General features: G+C 39.6%; 1 pseudogene across 1 annotated transcript in view; it reads left to right on the forward strand.

The window, feature by feature from the left end:
- The first annotated feature begins 12,576 nt into the window (after positions 1-12,576).
- The window catches only part of LOC308344328 (interleukin-20 receptor subunit alpha-like), a 52,461-nt pseudogene continuing 45,551 nt past the window's right edge, over positions 12,577-19,486 (forward strand). Inside the window, exons 1-5 of the transcript in view lie at positions 12,577-12,647; positions 13,078-13,249; positions 14,464-14,639; positions 15,343-15,510; positions 17,879-17,992. The product of the transcript in view is annotated as an interleukin-20 receptor subunit alpha-like (transcript). The remainder of the gene's footprint in view (positions 12,648-13,077; positions 13,250-14,463; positions 14,640-15,342; positions 15,511-17,878; positions 17,993-19,486) is intronic.

Here is a 19,486-nt window from a genome sequence, read left to right on the forward strand (position 1 = left end):
ACTCTGGTTTTCTGTGTCTGTGAGAATTACTTATCTCTTCTCTATTCTCAAAGCGCTTGTTTCATTCTGCCTCAAATGGGGGTTGGTTCATGCATGTGGGTCTCTCGTGATGATGGTGGGCATCTGGAATGCAGGGGCTGATCCACTATGTTGTATGCATTCAAAAAGCTTTGGAGGGCACGTATGGCATGAAGCACTGGGTGTGGTGCATGAACAATGAATCTTGGAACACTGAAAAAATAAAATTAAATTTAAAAAAAAGTTCTGCCAAATTGGATGAAGAATTTACTCAGGTGAGCATGTTTGGCTTCTTGGTTGACTATTTTCAAACAAGCCTACTTCTACATTTATTTGGGGGCACTTAGCAAGTGGAAGCACTGTAAAAAATGTTTTATGGAGACCATTTTTAAATACTCCTTTTTTTTTAGGATTTGGTTTATTTTCAGAGTGATGAGATACTTAAAACATAAAAATACCACTGAATTAGTGGTAATCTGGTCACATTTAAACCCAACCCACAATTCAATCACAATAATCCAAGTTCAGAATGAATAAATCAAGAACAGGTCTTGATATTACACACTTTGGGCTACTTCAAGTGGCCATATTGGTACTTTATGAGAACTTCTGGAGTGTTGACCTAAATTGCCATTATTGTTTTGTAGTCAGAAAATGTCCTCTCAATAACATTGTAGGCTCGTTTAGTAGGGGGCTAACCTGAAAGAAAATGCCACCTTTTGTGATAGAATAGTACATTCATTTCTGGATATGTGTGTTTAGAAAGATATTTGAATAATCAATAGACTGGAATGCATTTATCTGTTGAAGCACTATGTTACCATTATAATACTAAATATTCTATTTGAATGAGCAATGCTGAAAAACTCCATGGAATATGTCTGAATGAATAGTCCCACCTACAGAATTTTTAAATCTATAAACAAGGATACAAAAAAAGAAAAAAGGTAAACAAATAGGTACGGGAGAATGTATGAAAATTTGCCACAAATCACTGTGGGAACTAAAGTGTACCATAAACAACACCATCCTAGGTAATTTCCAGCAATTAGTCTCATCTCCTTCACCATTCACCTAGAAAGTTCAACTCTAGTGACTGCATTAATATATGACAAAATCTCTAAGTTGAACCACATAAAATTATTGATATTTGACAATTTTTGACTTGCAGAAGCAGCAATATCATATTATTTGACCTTAATATATGTTTGTTTTAATCGTGTGCTCATGATCCTTCGATGCTTTTGCAGGAAAACAGGTAACATCGGTATTTCCTCACTTATATTTTGGCAAGGGCAGACACCCCTGGTAGGAGAGATGGATCCTGGAGCCGTGGTCTTTAGAGAGTGTCCACAAGTCCAAACCGTTTCTGATTTACGGACTTAATTTAGACCATAATTACATTAACCAGAGTGTTCTGTTCCTCTTAATCTTGGTAGACGTGACTCTGTTCGTTTTGAAGAACAAATTTATAACACTAACTTAAAAGAAGTTGAGGAGAGGGAAAGAACGAGTCGTTACTAAGAGCAGAGAGCAAACAAAGTGATTGCTGATAGTTTGGCTTATTTGTTTTAGTCACAAAATATTTACTTGAGCACCTGCTGTGTCCTAGTGTCCTCACCTATGAAATAGGGATGACATCTCCCTCAGGGCTGTTTTGACATGAACAGTGTTGGAATACAGAAGGCACTGAGAATGGTGTCCAGCACATAGTGAGTGCCATGTGTTTATTGTTATTAATGACCAGAGCATGGTGCTTAACACCAGAAAGACAGGCCTTTTGGACACGACTATTTCAACTCAAAGCCCACGTGTGCCTCACCTGGTTTTTCTTACCTGAAAGTACCATTGTACTTTACCTCTTACTTGATGCCTTCAAACTGAAATCGCCAATGGTTTTGGAAAAGGGAATCTAATTCTGAGTGGCTTTTACATCTCTTGTCATTCAAGCATGGCAGGAGTACTGAGCATTTCAGAAGTTGTGTTGCTTCTACCTCTTCTACTTTAGGTAGGGTTTCCTCATGAAAGCTTCAAATCGTCACCCTACTTCCAGACCCCACGAATTCTACATTGGGTGAATGAAAACACACCCACTACAAAGCAAGTGAAGCCTAGTGTCACATCATGTGCATGGGAAGGAGAGACGTGAAGAAGGACACTGACCCCTACCAGCCTACAAGCCCCCAGGTTGAGCCAACTCCCGGGAAATCGATGCAGAGAAAAACTATTTGTACATCCCAGAGCGCAAGTATGCCCAGCATGGTAAATCTGATGAGAACATTAAACAGAGGGCGCCATCAGCACGGATGAGTGAACCCGGATCATAAATCACATTCTGGCCCACACATTACAGCCCTCACATCTTGATGGGAATCTTTGCTAACCTATCTTGGAAGAACCGGTTTTCCCTGTTTTCTTTGTGGTTCCCTTCATGATATCTTCCATAAATCTTCTATCTACTGGTGGTTTCTGTTTTTTCCAAGACTGTGCCAAAAGCACATGCCTCTTATTTTTTACCCAAGACTGCTACGGTCATAAGTATTTTAATTGCTCTTATTTTTCAGTATAGGAGATAAATGTAGATATATTCATTGCAGAGTAACTAGAAGTGAAGGGGAGGAGGATAAAAATTACCTGCCGGACCCCCTCCCAGGTTTAACTACTGCAAACATATTAGGGAGAGAAATGCTTCTCAACAGGGAGTGAGTTTTTACCCCAACAGACATCTGGCAATGGCTGGAGACATTTTTGATTGTCGTGACTTAGGGGAAAGGTGCTGCTAGTGTGGGGGTTGGTGGGAGAGGCCAGGAATACTGCCAGACATCCTAGCATGCACAGGGCAGCCCCTCATAACAAATAGTTCTCTTGTCTATAACGTCAGTACCACCTAGACTGAGGGCACCTGGGTGACACAATACTTGAGCATCTGACACTGATTTCAGCACAGGTCATGGTCTTAGTGTCATGAAATCAAGCCCTACATTGTGCTGGGCCAAGAGTGGATTCTGCTTAGGATTCTCTCTCTCTCTCTTCCTCTGCCCCTCCTCCACTGGCACTTGCACTCTCTATTAAATAAATACTTTTTTTTTTTTTTTGACAGACAGAGATCACAAGTAGGCAGAGAGGCAGGCAGAGAGAGGAGAGGAAGCAGGCTCCCCGCTGAGCAGACAGCCTGATGCGGGGCTCGATCCCAGGACCCCGAGATCATGACCCGAGCTGAAGGCAGAGGCTTTAACCCACTGAGCCACCCTGTGCCCCTAAATAAAGACTTTTTAAAAAAATAATGCCTCAGTTGACAAACATTGGTGTGGAAATTTCCACTATCAATGTATATATGTATATATATATACTTTTGTTTTGTTTGTTTTTTGTTTTTTTAGACATCTTCATTTTATTTTTCTTCAGTGTTCTAAGATTCATTGTTCATGCACCATACCCAGTGCTCCATTCAATATGTGCCCTCCTTAATACCCACCACCAGGCTCACCCAACAACCCCCCCAAACCCTCAGTTTGTTTCTCAGAGTCCAGAGTCTTTCATGGTTCGTCTCTGCCCCCGATTTCCCGCAATTCACCTTTCCTTCTCCTAATGTGCTCTGCATTATTCCTTATGCTCCCCAAGTAAGTGAAACCATATGATAATTTACTTTCTCTGCTTGACTTACTTCACTATATATTTTTTCCAAAAAGAGGAATCATATTGAACTATTTTAAAGATTGTCGTTTTCACTCAAAAAATATAACTAATGGGTCTTAGGAGTTAACATGGCTGAAAATAGGGGGACTCTAAGCTTGTTTTGATCCTCAAACACAGGTAGATATTTATTAAATCATTCTGAACACCTAAGAAATCAATCAGAGCTCTGTGAGAACAAAAACTACAAGTCTACAAGTAGAAAGGCAACCACATTTTGGAAGGTAGGACATGTGGAGAATTGACTTGGGGGAGATATACTGTGGGTGCCTCATAGGTAGGAAGCCCTGCTAACATAGGCTACCACAAAGTAGTATATGCAGCAGGGGGCAAAATCTGAACTTTGAAAAGTCTGCAATGGGGGGCGACATGCCTGGTTTAAAGGTGCTCAGGTGACAAAGAGGGCAGAGTGCCAGGAATGACAATGTGGTCTGAGGATCCCCTGGGTTGCAAGAAGAATGGGTGCCAGCATGATGCTCCATTTCCAGGCATGGGCATGGGGAAGGCAGCTGAGAGCAGTGCATCTTGGTGCCAGATTTCTGCTCTGTTTTGCCACAAACTGCAAACCACTGTGCAGTCATGAGGAACTGTGCTCCCAGGACCAGCTGGGGAATGGCAAAAGCACAGCAAGACCCTTCCCCAGAGGAACAGCATGGGTCCTCACCTTGGAAGTCCCTAAAACTTGGAGTTTTGAAATTCAGTCACCTGCCTGAGATATATTAAAAAAAAAAAAAAAAAAAAGGCATGGAAACAGGCAGGGAGAACAGAGTGTTCAGACGAAACCAGGGACACAACAGGGGTGATTCATTACTCTTCTGTGAGGACTCACTGAAGAAGTGGGGGAATGAACTTTCAGCTCTGGTACTACAGAGAAGAGTGCCTCCATACTCATCCCACTCATCAGCGCTGAAAAGCCTTCAGGGAGCAAAACTGTGCCATTTCATGTAGGCCAGAGCCTCTTAACCAAGCCCCACCTCCCTGCACACTGAAGACACATTTCCACTAGGACAAAGCCACCCGAGAATCAGCACAGCAGGTCTCTCCTACAGAAGACCAGCACAAACTCCTTGCAGGCACCAATTCTACTGAGCATAGAGTGCTGCAAAGTTTTAGCTCTAGAGGAAATAGGATCTGGCTTCCTTTCTACTTTTATTCTTCATGTTCTTAGTATTATTTTTTCCTACATTTTCTTAATTTTTCAATTCCTTTTTTATTTATTATTTTTAAATTTATATATATATACATATATACACTTTGCATATATATATTTTTTGTTTTGTTTATTTTCATTTTATTTTATTTTTGATTTTTGGATCTAGATTCTTTTAACAAACAGACCAAGACACACCCAGAATCTAGATTTTTGGGTTTTGGGGGTTTTTTTTCTTTCTTTCTTTGCTTTGTTTTGTTTTGTTTTTATTTTCTTTCTTCTCTTCTGGAAAAAGAAATGGCAACATAGAGAAATTCACCCTAAAAGAAAGAATAAGAAGTAGAACTCACAAGGCAGGGATTTAATCAATACAGATATAGGTAAGATGTCTGAATTAGAATTTAAAACAATTATTATAAAGACACAAGCTGGGCTTGAAAAAACCATAGAAGATATTAGAGAATCCCTTACTGCAGAGATAAAAGAACTAATGTCTAGTCAGGCTGAAATTAATCCTATAACCAGGATGTAAACCCAAATGGACACCATAAAAATGAGGCTAGATGAAACAGAGGAGTGACTCAGTGACATCAAAGATAAATTTATGGAAAGTAATGTAACTGAAAAGAAGAGGGAAAGAAAGGTAATGGATCATGAAGGTAGAGTTAGAGAACTCAGCAACTTATTAAAACATAGTAACATTTGTATCAAAGGAGTCCCAGAAGATGAAGAGAGAGGAAAAGGGGCAGAAGTTTGAGCCAAACAAATTATAGCTGAAAAAGTCTCTAATCTGGGGAAGGACATAGACATCAAAATCCAGGAAGCACAGAAACCTCACATTAAACTCAACAAAAGCCAACCATCACCAAGGTATATCATAGTCAAATTCACAAAATACATGGACAAGGAAAGAATCCTGAAAGCAGGAAGTGGGGGAGGGGCGGTGATCCTTAACTTAAAGGAGAGACAGATCAGGTTCACAGAAGATCTGTCCACAGAAGTTGGCAGTCCAGAAGAAAGTGGCAGAAAATATTAAATGAGCTGAATGGGGAAAATATGCAGCCATGAATACTCTATCCAGCAAGACTATCATTCAGAATAGAAAGAAAAATAAAGAGCTTCCCAGACAAACAAAAACTAAGGGAGTTCATGAGCACTAAATTGGCTCTACATGAAATTTTAAGGGGGACTCTTTGAGTGGAGAAAAAAGACCAAAAGCAACTGACTAGAAAGGACCAGAGCACATCACCAGAACCACCAACTCTACAGGTAACACAGTGGCACTAAATTCATATCTTTCAACACTCATTCTGAATGTAAATGGACAAAATGCTCCAAACAAAAGACATAGGGTATCAGAAGGGATTTAGAAAGAAAGAAAGAAAGAAAAAAAGAAAGAAACTCATGATTGATCTATATACTGCCTACAAAAGATTCATTTTACAACAAAAAACACCTGCAGACTGAAAGTAGAGAAATGGAAAACAATCTCTCAAGAAAGAAAGCTGGAGAAGCCATACTTATATCAGACAAACTAGAGTTTAAAACAAAGAGTATAACAAGAGAGGAAGGACATTATATCGTCATTAAGGGGTCTATCCATCAAGAAGACATAATAATCATAAATATTTATGCCCCCAGTCAGGAGTACCCAAATACATAAATCAATTAATAATGAACATAAAGAAACTCATTGATAATAATACAATAATAGTAGGGGAATTTAACACCCCACTTACAGCAACAGACAAATCAGCTAAGCAGAAAATCAACAAGGAAACAATGGCTTGAATGACACATTGGACTGGATGGACTTAAAAGATATTCAGAATATTTCATCCTAAAGCAGCAGAATACACATTCTTTTTGAGGGCACAGGGAACATTCTCCAGCATAGGTCACATACTGGGCCACAAGTCAGCCCTCAACAGTTACAAAAAGATCAAGATCATACTGTGTATGTGTTCAGACCACAACACTATGAAACTTTAAGTCAACCACAAGAAAAAATTTGGAAAGACCTCAAGTAAATGGAGGTTAAAGAACATCCTACTAAAGAATGAATGGGTTAACTAGGAAATTAAGGAATACATTTAAAAAAAATACATGGACGCAAATGAAAATGAAAACACGATAGTCTAAAACCTTTGGGATGCAACAAAGGCCGTCCTGAGAGGGAATTATATTGCAATACAGGTCTACCTTGGGAAGCAAGAAAAGTCTGTACTACACAACCTAACCTACACCTAAAGAAGCTAGAAAAAGAACAGCAAATAAAGCCTAGCCCAGCAGAAGAAGGAAAATAATTAAAATTAGAGGAGAAATAAAATTATACAAACAAACCAAAAAAAGGTTGTAAAAGGATTAGCAAAACTAAGAGCTGGTTCTTTGAAAGAATTAAGAAAATTGATAAAACATTAGCCAGACTTATCAGAAAGAAAAGAGAAAGGACTCAAATAGATAAAATCATGAATGAAAGAGGAGAGATCACAACCAAGACCCCAGAAATACAAATAATTGTAAGAGAATAGTATGAAAAAGTATATGCCAACAAACTGGGCAACCTGGAATAAATTAATTCCTAGAAACGTACAAACTACCAAACTGAAATAGGAAGAAATAGAAAATTTGAAGAGGCTCATAACTAACAAAGAAATTGAATCAGTAATAAAAAAAATCTCCCAGTTGTCTATAAGGTTCTGGGCCAAATGACTTCCCAGGGGGAATTCTACCAACCATTTAAAGAAGAGTTAATGCCTATTCTTCTCAAAATGTTCCAAAAAAATAGAAATGGGAGGAAAACTTCCAAATTCATTCTAGGAAGCCAGCCTTACCTTGATTGCAAAACCAGACAAACACCCTACTAAAAAGGAGAATTGCAGCTAATACTCATGATGAACATGGATGCAAAAATTCTCAGTAAAATACCAGAACATTAAGAGAAGGGACATTAAGAGAACATTAAGAGAATTATTCACCACAGAACATTAAGAGAATTATTCACCACAAGCAGGAGAGATTTATTCCTGGGCTAGAGGGGGTGGTTCGATATCTGTAAATGAATCAATGTGATTCACCACATTAATAAAAGAAAGGATAGGAATCATATGATCTTGTCAATAGATGAAGAAAAAGTATTTGACAAAAACCCTCAACAAAGTAGGAACTGACGGAACACACTCAACATCATAAAGGCCATATATGAAAGACCCACAGCTAATATCACCCACAAGGGGGAAAAATTGAGAGCTTTTCCCTATAGTCAGGAACAAGACAAGGATGTCCACTCTCACAATTACTATTTAATATAGTATTGGATGTCTTAACCTTAGCAATCAGACAATAAAAGGAAATAAAATGCATTTGAATCAGCAAGGAAGAAGTCAAATTTCACTACTTGCAGACAACATGATACTTTATGTAGAAAACCCAAAAGAATCCACCAAAAAATTATTGCTAGAACAAATACTCAGCAATAGTCACAGGATATAAAATCAATGTTCAGAAATCTGTTGCATTTCTCTACACCAATAATGAAGCAGCAGCAAAAGAAATCAATAAATCAATCCCACTTGCAATTGCACCAAAAACAATAAAAGAGACCTGGGAATAGACCTAACTAAAGAGGTAAATGCTCTGTACTCTGGAGACTCTAGGACCCTTATGAAAGAAATTGAAGAGGGCACAAGGAAATGGAAAAGCATTCTATGCTCATGGATCAGAAGAAAAAACTTTGTCCAAATCTCTATACTACCCAAAGCAATCTACACATTTAATGCAATCCCTATCAAAATACCACCAACATTTTTCACAGAGCTAGAACAAACAATCCTAAAATGTGTATGGAACCACAAAAGACCCTGAAGAGCCAAAGCAATCCTGAAAAAGAAAAACAAAACTGGAGGCATCACTATTCTGAATGAAGAGCTCTATTACAAAGCTGTAGTCATCAAGACAGTATGGTACTGGCCCCAAAACAGACACATAGATCAATGGAATGGAATAGAGAAGCCAGAAATGGACCCATAATTATTTGGTCACCCAATCTTTGACAAAAAAGAATAGCCAGTGGGAATAAGACAGTCTCTTCCACAAATGGTGGTGGGAAAACTGAGCAGTCACATGCAAAAGAATGAAACTGGACCACTTTCTTACACCATACACAAAAATCAATTCAAACAGAATGAAAGACCTGAATATGAGATGGGAAACCTCCAAAATCCTAGAGAACACGTGCAGCAAGCTGTTTAAGCTCTGCTTAAAGAGACAAAGAAAACAAAAGCAAAAATGAACTATTGGGACTTCATCAAGATAAAAAGCTTCTGTAAAGCAAAGGAAATCAACAAAACTAAAAGGCATCCTATGGAATGGGAGATGATATTTGCAAACATCATATCTGATAAAGGGTTAGTATCCAAAATCTATAATGAACTTATCAAACTCAACCACCAAAACCAAATAATCCAGTTAAGAAATGGGCAGAAGACAAAAAGAAGACTTTTCCAAAGAAGACAGATGGCTAAAAGACACATGAAAAGATGATCAACATCAAAATCATCAAGGAAACACAAATCCACACCACAATGAGTTACCACTTCACACCTGTCAGAATGGCTAAAATCAGTAATACAAGAAACAACAGGTATTGGTAAGGATGCACTGTTGTTGGGAAAATAGTATAGAGGTTCCCCAAAAAGTTAAAAGTAGAACTACTCTATGATCTAGCAGTTGCCTACTAGGTATTTATACAAAAGATACAAAAATTCAGTATTGAAAGGGTACATGCATCCCAATGTTTATAGTAGAATTATCAACAATAACCAAAGTGTGGACAGAGCCCAAATGTCCATCATCTGATTAACAGAAAAAGAAGATGTCATATATACATACAATGGAACATTACTCAGTCATCAAAAAAAATGAAATCTTGCCATTTGCCATGATGTGGATGGAGCTACAATGTATATGCTAAGTTAAATGAGAGAAAGAGAAATACAATCTCACTCATATGCAGAATATAAGAGAGAAAACAGATGAACATATAGGAGGGGGGGAAAGGGAAAAAGGAGAAAGAGAAAAAAACAATGAGAGACTCTTAACCACAGAAGAACAAACTGAAGGTGGGTGGAGGGAAGTTGGTGGGAGATGGGCTAGATGGGGGATGATATTTGTAAACATTATATCTGATAAAGGGTTAGTAGCCAAATCTATAATGAACTTATATACTTATATTCATTATATATGTAATGAATATATATGTATTAAATATTATATGCATAATGAACTTATAAACTCAACACCCAAAAACAAATAATCCAGTTAAGAAATGGGCAGAAGGAAAGAGTAGATATGTCGTCTCCAAAAAAGACATCCAGAGGGCAATTGCTGTGATGAGTTCTGGGTATTGCAAATGATAAACCGCTGAATTCCGCCAGAAACTCGTATTGCATTGTATGTTAACAAACTAAAATTTATATTTAAAAAAAAGAAAAGGAAAACAAAAATTGCTCTGCGAGAACAAATAATTTATACGGTAAAACTTCCCAAATGAATTAAGAAACTCGCCATGTCGGAGGTCTGACATGCTCGTGCACGTCCAAGATGGACAGAAATACAGAGCAGTGTCTGTCACTGACAGGGCTCCAAGCTCAGCTCCAAGGCCAAACCGTCCTTGGTTTGCAGCCAGGCTGCCATCCTAGCCAGGTAACCTTGGGCAACTTATATATTATGATTTTACACTTGGGAGTGAAGTTTGTTTCCAAGTAAAAGATGACATTTTAACAACAGTTTAAACTCTATCTGCAAGAGAATTTAATGGAGAAAATATATAGTGCACCTCTGAAAACACAAACTCTGTCATAAGCTCTGAAAAGTAGTTCAAAATCCAGTAAAGCGTATTTTCTCCTCCATCAACCTCTGTCATGGGAAGCTGCCCTGCCCCTGGCAGGAGTGAGGAAAGTGAAGGAGAGGGGATCAAATGGGTGATGGCAGTATTTTCCAAACCCTAAGTCAGGACCTGTTGTTGGACCATGAAATCAGTTTTGATGGACATAGCTAGCATTATTTTCAATGGAAAGGACTGGAATGGTGTGAAGTAGAATGGAGTGGAAAATAACTGAACTGATGGCATGCACTATAGTTTAATAGAATTTTGTGAAACCTTTGTTTCAATATGTTAAATATATGTATGTTTCTGTGAGCTGGGTCACAAGTAAAATGGATTACGTCTTTCAGCTCACAGACAAAAAAATGTGTGAAAGCCGTTAGGCAATGGTGACTGCTTCCTGGAGAAGTTGGTTGACAAGATCTTAACTGTATTTCTAACGTCTTCAGGCAGGTATGGCACCTACGAAACAGGAGACAGTAGCCTTCAGAAATCTGTTGCCATATTATGAAAGGAGAAGATACCCTTAAGTTTGGATAACACTTGATAAAGTCCACATTTCCTCATTCTCAAGATATGCTCTTGCCTTGACTTACGTGATGCCTGCTTCTCCTACTCCCACTCTAGCTGCTATTTCTTTTCTTTTTTATTTTTTTAGGTAGGCTCCATTCCTAGTGAGGAGCCAGTACAAGGCTTGAACTCAGAACCCTGAGATCAAGACCTGAGCTGACACCAAGAGTCAGATGTTCAACTCAATGAGACCCCCAGGTGCTCCCTTCAATTGCTATTTATAACTGTACTTTGCATTCAACCTTTAAATTTTCATGATCCTGGAATTTTATGCTAAGCTTTGCTCTGGCTCCAGGATCATTTCATTCACACCTAAGCCTTCAATGAACAGTTTTGTGCCCTTGATTTCAAAATCACTGCCTCCCACTCACCCCTCTTTCCTGAGCCCCAGGGCCTACTGGGCATCCATGCAGCTGGATGTCTTTCACATACCTGAGGCTCAATGTGCAAAAAACTGAACTTGTTACCTTTCTTTCCTCCCCCCTTCTCCCCATTTCCCAGACGTACTCCTCGATATTCCTTTTCTTGGAAAACGTTACCACTATCCCAGACAGAAAGAGACACCATCCTGAACACCTTCATCTCCCTCATCTCTTACCTCCACTCAGTCACCAAGTCCTGTTTCCTCAATAGTTCCTCCTTTTGTCTTGTCATTTGTTCTACTACCACCATCCTTGTCCAAGTCACCGACATCTTCCAGCTGGACAACCGTAGTATCTCTCCATGTGTTCCAGGAGTGCCACCCTTACCCCCTGCATTCTCCATGCTACATCTGTTAGCTTTCTAAAACCCCAGCATACCTGCTTTAATGCCTTCCTAGCCTCCCACGCAACCCTCTCTCACTGGCTCAGCCAGTGGCACTTCAACTCTCTATACCTCAGTGTTACCCACCTGAAAAGTGTTAAAAATATTTCCCCCCTCTACCTGCTAGAGGTGTGTGTCTTTAATAAAAGAAAGGAGAAATCGGTATCAACAACCTAGTCCCTATCATCACCATCACTATAATTACTGTGGCATGCCCTCCAACTACTGAATTTTCCCTTCAGAGCAAGTAGATTTTCAAATCTTATGAGAATGTCAAGATACTTTTTCTTCCAAGAAAAAAAAATGACTAACATTTCTAATAATAGCCCATCAAATTGACCTTCATAGGCATAATGTACTAAAATCTTGCATAAATAATTACTAGAAGTATTAATCACATGGTATGTAAAATTTTTACTGTAGACCAAGAATAATAAAAACAATACACTCTTTCAAAATGTACTATCTACATTATAACTCACAAAAAGGAGAGGTGATTGCAGAAACTCTGATTCATGTTCATGAGGGGTAATGAAAAAAATTGCCAGCAGCAAATGTGGATTCTTTTTTAACTCAATGACAAGCACTTTTGTTGCTCTGCAGTGAAGGTCTGAACTTCCACTGAGTTTTTTGTTGCTGTTTGTATTTTATTTTACATATATATTTTTTTTATTTTATTTGTTTGTTTGTTTTGATGGAGGGAGCCCTAGAACAGGAGGCAGAGGTTGGCAGAGGGAGAAAGACAATCTTAAGGACATTCCATGCCCAGTGTGAAGCCCTATGAGGGGCTCCATCTCCGGACCCTAAGATCATGATCTGAGCAGAAATCAAGAGTCAGACCCTTAATCATCTGAGCCTCTCAAGTGCCCATATTCAGTTTGTATAATAATCGGTTTTTTTTTTCTTACTGGAAAGCATAGAGAGCACCTCATTATTAATTCAGTTTCTTTCTCAGCAGATATGGGTTTAAAAAGTGGTTGAATAAATCCGAATGCAGAAATATCAATAGGACCTGCTCTGATCTCTCTGTGGAGATCACAAGCATCAATATCATGCCAAAGGTAAGGCCATTTGGGAAATGAATTATTCCAAATGGGCAGAAACCAGATAAATCTATCTAGTCTTAGAAAGTAACAGAACTGTCTGAAAGCACAGATAATACCAAATTCATCTGACTGTCAAGTAGACTACCTCAGCCTTATAGGCCTCGGTATTCCAATAGACATATAGGAATATAATACATATAGACAGGCCTGAGAAATCTGTTCTGTGCTCTGTCCCTCAGCCGCTGGGTGAACCAGCCCAAGAAGCCCCACCTCACTGCATCTCTGAGTTTCATCTTTACAATGAGAGTTTCCTCTGATCAGCACTAAGATCTCTCCCAGAGTCAAAATTAACAATAGATGCCAATAATATCAAAATTCAATTTTGTTTCATTATTTCATACAGACTATTTAGTGAGGAACTGACAGACTTTTTTTTTTTATTCCTGTGGGTTTATAACCACGGATATAGGACCACAAGATTGGTTCAAGATTACTGATTGTCAAACTAAGTGTCTTCTTGTTCTGAATATGGTAATGTGATGACGTATTTCTAGGTGTAACTCAGAATTCAGGTGACACCTTCCTGATGTTTGCTTTTTTCATTTTTCCATCCCTTATTCTGTGGCTGATTCAGCCATAGAGGACCCACTCAGAGCTGCCATAATGAAGTTTACAAGAGCTTCTCACCGGAGCCAGAATCTCTCCAATGGTGCCCTTCTAGATCAGACTTCAGCAAACTATGTCCTCAGACCAAATGCAGCTCAGCCCCCTTTCCATTTGTCTACGGGCCGAGAGCTAAGAATGCTTTTGACATTTATATAAATAAGAGCTGCAACAGAGATCATATGGCCTGTAAAGCCTAAAGTACTTCCTGTCTGAACCTTTATAGCAAAAGTTTGCAAACCTCTGTTCTAGACCATTCTAAGTTATTTAACACTATTTCATTCCTCCATGGCTGATTTCCACCACACATCAAATCAGGTTAATGTTATTTATCACCAACTTTTCAAGTCACAGGAGTGTTGTAAACACTTTTAGTTGTATTTACCACCTGTTTATCCAGGAGATTAGGCACCAAGTAAATACAAGACTTGAATTTTCTGTGTTCATATTGTATCAGGGAGCATGAAATGATTGTTTCAAGATGTGGCATAACTCGGACTCACCTGAGGACAATCTGAGTCATCTCAACTAAGAGGGGGGCTTTAGACTTTGATTCCAGTAGGATTACATTGTAGTTTTATCCACGGTGATTTCTACATCTGAATATGATAACTCCCTCTCCCCTCCCCTTCAAGCACAAATTGGCCCACCAGGGATCGCTTTGACGACAGATGAGAGATCCATTTCCATTGTTCTGACGGCTCCGGAGAAGTGGAAGAGAAATCCAGAAGACAGTTCTCTTTCCATGCAACAGATATACTCTAATCTGAAGTATAATGTGTCTGTATATAATACTCAATCTAATAGAACGGTGAGCCTGGGATGGGAGAGGGGCCTTGCATCTGTACACTTGCTGCAGCTAGTGTTGGAATGAGCAGCCCAGGGGCAGGGAATCTGGGAAGGTGTGATATTCAAAGACATGCTGGGCAAGATATAGTGGAAGCTGATACATAGACATCTCAACGACGTCCTTCGGATGTCCCTTACAGACCCTCTCTGTCAGTGGGGTCTGATGTTGCTATTGGGTGTGGAGCGATTTTCCGCCTCACTCTGATGGAGAGCTTCGACTTGCATGGCATCTGTCAATCACTCTCCAAGAAAGAAAAAATGTCAGCAAGGACACAGGGCAAGATGAGCAAGAAACCCGTCCTTACGTTCTTATTTAGAATTGTTCCCAGAATGGTCCCAATTCCTGACCATGCTCTGCTGAGCTAAAGGAAAAGTGTATTTTAAAGCTGTTGCTAGAAAAAAAAAATTTTAAATCTTAACTCAGATCTCCATTTATTAATATGGAAAAATGTTCATAATTCTACTTAAATTTTAAAAAATGCATGACAGTATATGTTAACTAAATTGAATTTAAATAAAACTTTTTTTTTTTTTTTAAAGCCCAGCTTGCAGCGATAAAGAAGGATTTAGTGGTATCTCAGTGTTCTATCTCCTTCTAGAGCTGTCTGTCTGGGTGGTACTGGAATTCCGTGGCTCTAACTGCTGTTTGCCATCCCCTGCCCTAGTGGTCCCAGTGTGTGACCAACCACACGCTGGTGCTGGGCTGGCTGGAGCCAGACACTCTGTACTGCGTCCACGTGGAGTCCTTCGTCCCAGGGCCTCCTCGCCTCGCTCGGCCTTCCGAGAAGCTGTGTGTCCGTACTTTGAAAGGTAAGCTTAAAAAGTCTCAGCTGGTCTGAGGAAGGAACTCTGAGGAAACTAGAAGTGTGGCAGTTAAAAACAAGGTTTGGGTAAATCCACCAGGAACAGGTTGAGACAAAGGCAGAAACAACCATTGCCATAAATGCATTGAGCAGCCTGGGGCTCTGTCGTTGAACTTGGCCAGCATTAGAGCGTGTTTGCATCTTCCCAAGGAACTCTCAGCACCCGTCCTGATATCTGCTGCCAAGAAGCATCTTCCGTGGAAAAAAAGCAACTAGAATTTTACACACATCTTTTCATTTCTTAATTATAGTCCCTTTCGTCAAGAGAAGTTCTGTGGTCTTCAAGAACATCAAACGTTAGAAACAAAACACTATTCTAACAACACTTGCAGACAGCAGGCTTTGCTCACCCTCCGAGGTACAAATGGCAGCTCTGCAAGCTGCATTTAGGTATCACTCACGGGCTGCACGAGCGTCTGCGATCAGCAAATCCACACTTACTCCCACATTCACATGGCTTCTCTCTCCCTCCTTTTGCCTTCTTCTCATGTTTTCTGAGCTTGGCTGAAGAGTCTCATTCCTGTTAGGAGACAGAGGGTTAGGAGCTTGGCATTTGTGTATTTATGCTTCCCCAAGGGTCAGAGGACTTTCCACTCAAAACCTGAATATTGAAAATTAAGCCTAAAGTTGACCTTCCTCAAATGGCCCCTCGTCCATTATTCTTCCATCTCCCTCTTCCAAACCCTCTGGCCCAGGACAAACGTCACCCCGCTTCCCCTAGCCTGGCTCCATCGCCAGCAATGGGATGGCCATGGTGACAGGAGCCCTGCTTTCCTCTTCCCTCACGCTGCACAGAGCACAAGTTGAAACTGTCCTCTAAGGAATCCAAAGGGGATTTTGTGATTTTCAAAAGTGAGAAGCTATATTTTTGAATCTCTGTCCTTTCATACCTTCCCCTAAAATGAAGGGTTCTCTGCCATATGTCAAATAAAACTGAAATGCAGAGCAAGCAAAAGGAAACAAAGCAGACTGAAGAAATTGTTTCTGTATTTGGAAAAAGTGCTCTGTTTACAGCTTGATCAGTGGTCAAGTGGTAGGAATGAATTTCCAGTGGAGAACATTTAAGCAGTTGGCAGACTGAAAGCAACTCAAATACGGATTCCATTAAATACTTCCCGGTAAGAGATGCAGCCAACTTTCTCACTAGTCTAGGAGAGGTGACAAAATAAGGACGTATCTTTCTGGGTTCTGACCTTTTCCTTGATAGCCCAACTGGACCACCTCTTTTGGGGCCATCTTTGAGAAATACTTCTGCTCTCCATAATCCCCTGGTACTAAAATACAATTATAGTTTATTAGGTTTATTGTGCAAACATGTTCTGCTGTCTACTGAGTGCCATCGGTCATTGTTGTCATGGCATGTTTTAAGTAGGTTAGGTTCAGTCCAGAGACCAGAGACTGTATTCAGAGGACTAGGCTGAATTGTGGCGTCACATAGGGGTAGGTGATTTTCAACCAAGGAGACATTCCTAGGAGGAACATTCACTGTAGAATTGAGCACGTGAGACTTTCTGAAACCAAAATGTTATGAGAGAATGAGGCTGAAGAACGTACCCTACTTTGTAAATGTTAATTGAACTCACATCACGGGGTGGACAATGAGAATTCAAACTCAAGACATGACTGGACTTCGCAAAAGACACCTTCTACATATCCCCAGCACCATTTTAACCTCAAACCAGTTTTCCTGACATGATTTAGAGTTTCTCTATCAGCCATAAACAGGCAGATGGATTTCCCTTTTTGGCCCCATTACAGTGGGATTAGATAGCTGTGGGGGAAGTGAGGGAAACCATCCCTACTCACGAGCCACCTTCCCTCTTTGCATCTAGTTTGCATGCCCATCCACATTTCATGTCCAGAGTGTATTCCAGCCAGGCCTGGGAGTCCAGGAAACCACTGCTAGTTGACATACATGGTCAACGGTAATTAACAAAGCGATTTCCAAACTCTCTCCCTCAGCCCTTGCCACTTCTCACGTGGCAGGAATTCTGATTTTACACAATTAAAAACTGAGGCTCAAGAAATTAAATAAGTGCCCTGAATTCCCTGGGCCAGTTAGGAGAGGGGGCTTTCTACTGTGATCCTTGGACAGGATACCCCCACCACCCGCCCAGGGACCACTGTCACTTCCATAAGCCTTTGTGTGTGTGTCTGAGGTCTCTTGCCTCCATGTGAATGAGGCTTTCTGTTTATTCTGATAACAACTGTCACTTTCATGAGTTGGTAAGAACAGGTTTTTAGAACTACGTGATGACAGTATAAGTTCTACTTAACAGCTGTTTTTCATGTCTCTCTCAAGTGAAAAGGTGAAAACCATTCTCTTCTCTCTTTATAGATTTTGATTTATGGAAATGAATTTGACAAAAGATTCTTTGTACCTGCTCAAAAAAATGTGCTTAATTTTATCACCCTCAATATTGTGGAGGATTCTAACACTTCTCATCAGGATGTAAGTGTAAGGGGGAAAGTAACGATGTATGGGACCTGAATGAGCCCCTCATTCATTTAAGTATGGCTATTTAAAGTGGCCATATTAATATTTTATGAGACCTTCTGGAGTGTTGACTTAAATTGCCATTACTGTTTTGTAGTCAGAAAATGTCCTCTCAATAACATTGTAGGCTCGTTTAGTAGGGGGCTAACCTGAAAGAAAATGCCACCTTTTGTGATAGAATAGTACATTTATTTCTGGGTATGTGTGTTTAGAAAGATATTTGAATAATCAATAGACTGGAATGCATTTATCTGTTGAAGCACTATGTTACCATTATAATACTAAATATTCTATTTGAATGAGCAATGCTGAAAAACTCCATGGAATATGTCTGAATGAATAGTCCCACCTACAGAATTTTTAAATCTATAAACAAGGATACAAAAAAAGAAAAAAGGTAAACAAATAGGTACGGGAGAATGTATGAAAATTTGCCACAAATCACTGTGGGAACTAAAGTGTACCATAAACAACACCATCCTAGGTAATTTCCAGCAATTAGTCTCATCTCCTTCACCATTCACCTAGAAAGTTCAACTCTAGTGACTGCATTAATATATGACAAAATCTCTAAGTTGAACCACATAAAATTATTGATATTTGACAATTTTTGACTTGCAGAAGCAGCAATATCATATTATTTGACCTTAATATATGTTTGTTTTAATCGTGTGCTCATGATCCTTCGATGCTTTTGCAGGAAAACAGGTAACATCGGTATTTCCTCACTTATATTTTGGCAAGGGCAGACACCCCTGGTAGGAGAGATGGATCCTGGAGCCGTGGTCTTTAGAGAGTGTCCACAAGTCCAAACCGTTTCTGATTTACGGACTTAATTTAGACCATAATTACATTAACCAGAGTGTTCTGTTCCTCTTAATCTTGGTAGACGTGACTCTGTTCGTTTTGAAGAACAAATTTATAACACTAACTTAAAAGAAGTTGAGGAGAGGGAAAGAACGAGTCGTTACTAAGAGCAGAGAGCAAACAAAGTGATTGCTGATAGTTTGGCTTATTTGTTTTAGTCACAAAATATTTACTTGAGCACCTGCTGTGTCCTAGTGTCCTCACCTATGAAATAGGGATGACATCTCCCTCAGGGCTGTTTTGACATGAACAGTGTTGGAATACAGAAGGCACTGAGAATGGTGTCCAGCACATAGTGAGTGCCATGTGTTTATTGTTATTAATGACCAGAACATGGTGCTTAACACCAGAAAGACAGGCCTTTTGGACACGACTATTTCAACTCAAAGCCCACGTGTGCCTCACCTGGTTTTTCTTACCTGAAAGCACCATTGTACTTTACCTCTTACTTGATGCCTTCAAACTGAAATCGCCAATGGTTTTGGAAAAGGGAATCTAATTCTGAGTGGCTTTTACATCTCTTGTCATTCAAGCATGGCAGGAGTACTGAGCATTTCAGAAGTTGTGTTGCTTCTACCTCTT

Source organism: Martes martes (assembly GCF_963455335.1).
Source record: "Martes martes genome assembly, chromosome: 6".
Lineage (NCBI taxonomy): Eukaryota > Metazoa > Chordata > Mammalia > Carnivora > Mustelidae > Martes > Martes martes.